The sequence below is a fragment of the Chlamydotis macqueenii genome, chromosome 1 (genome assembly GCF_036417535.1).
Source record: "Chlamydotis macqueenii isolate bChlMac1 chromosome 1, bChlMac1.mat, whole genome shotgun sequence".
In the NCBI taxonomy this organism is placed as follows: domain Eukaryota; kingdom Metazoa; phylum Chordata; class Aves; order Otidiformes; family Otididae; genus Chlamydotis; species Chlamydotis macqueenii.
The window spans coordinates 196,118,502-196,119,559 of NC_141556.1; positions in this window are offsets into that span (position 1 = coordinate 196,118,502).

The window sequence follows — 1,058 nt, forward strand, 5'->3', positions numbered from 1 at the left end:
CGGCGCACGCAGCCAAATAAATAAATAAGTGGGCGAAACTTTGGGGGAGGGAAAAAAAAAAAAAAGAAAAGAAAAAAAAAGAAAAGAAAAAGCGGCGCGATGCTAAATATACCGAGCCCGCCCGCTGCGGGAAGCCGGCTGCCGGGGAGATGCCCGCATAGCCCGAGTCCCCCTTGACATTGGCGGGGGGAGCAGGGCGAGCAGCGCCCTGACAGCGGAGCCCGGCCCCAGCCCCGCCGCGGGCGGGAGGGGGGGAGGGCGGAGGCGCGGCCGCCCCGCAGCCCAGCCCCGCAACCCAGCCCCGCAGCCCAGCCCCGCAGCCCAGCCCCGGCCAGCCGGCGCCTCAGGTAACCGGGCTGCCGCTGTCCCACGCGGGGCTGAAGCTCAGCACCCGAAAGCAAAAACCGGCGGGGCGCGGGAAGTTTGGGAAAGGGGGGGGGCGGGGGTCGTTATCGCTCACGCCGCATTTTTTTGTCCTTCTCCAGCGCAGCCCCCCGCCCCGGCAGCCCGCAGCCCTCCCGCTCTGCCCCTGCTCTGCCGGGTGCCGTGGGGTCCGGTTTCGGGGATGCCGCCGCCTCCGCGCCCGGGAGCCGAACTGCGGCTCTCCCCGCACCCGAGCTCGGCCCCCGTTTTTAAGAGCGGGGTGGAGGGAAGGAGGTGGCGTGGGGGGAGGCGGGGGTGCCGATGCTAAGCACGTGTTCTCCCCCCCCCCCCCCCACCCCCCCGCCCCCGAAAAAAGAAGTTATTTAAAACGGCCAGGAGAGACCCGGCGAGGGCAGGGGCCGGGGGGGGGGTGAGGATTTGTGTTTCTTCTTGTGATGCTGGGGGTGACTGTGGGTTTCCGCGGTCCGGTACCAGCGGCGTTAGTGAGCAAAGGGACGGAGGGGTTCCTGCCCTTGCAGGGGGCAGAGCTCGGGGAGCGGGCACCATGCAGGGGCTTGCATGAGGGAGAGGACGGCTCCGGCAGCCCCTTCGATTAAATGCAAAACCTGAAAGCGGGCTCTTTTCAGGGGGTGCTGGAGAGAGAGAGGGAGGGAGAAAAGGAGAAGAAACGTAGT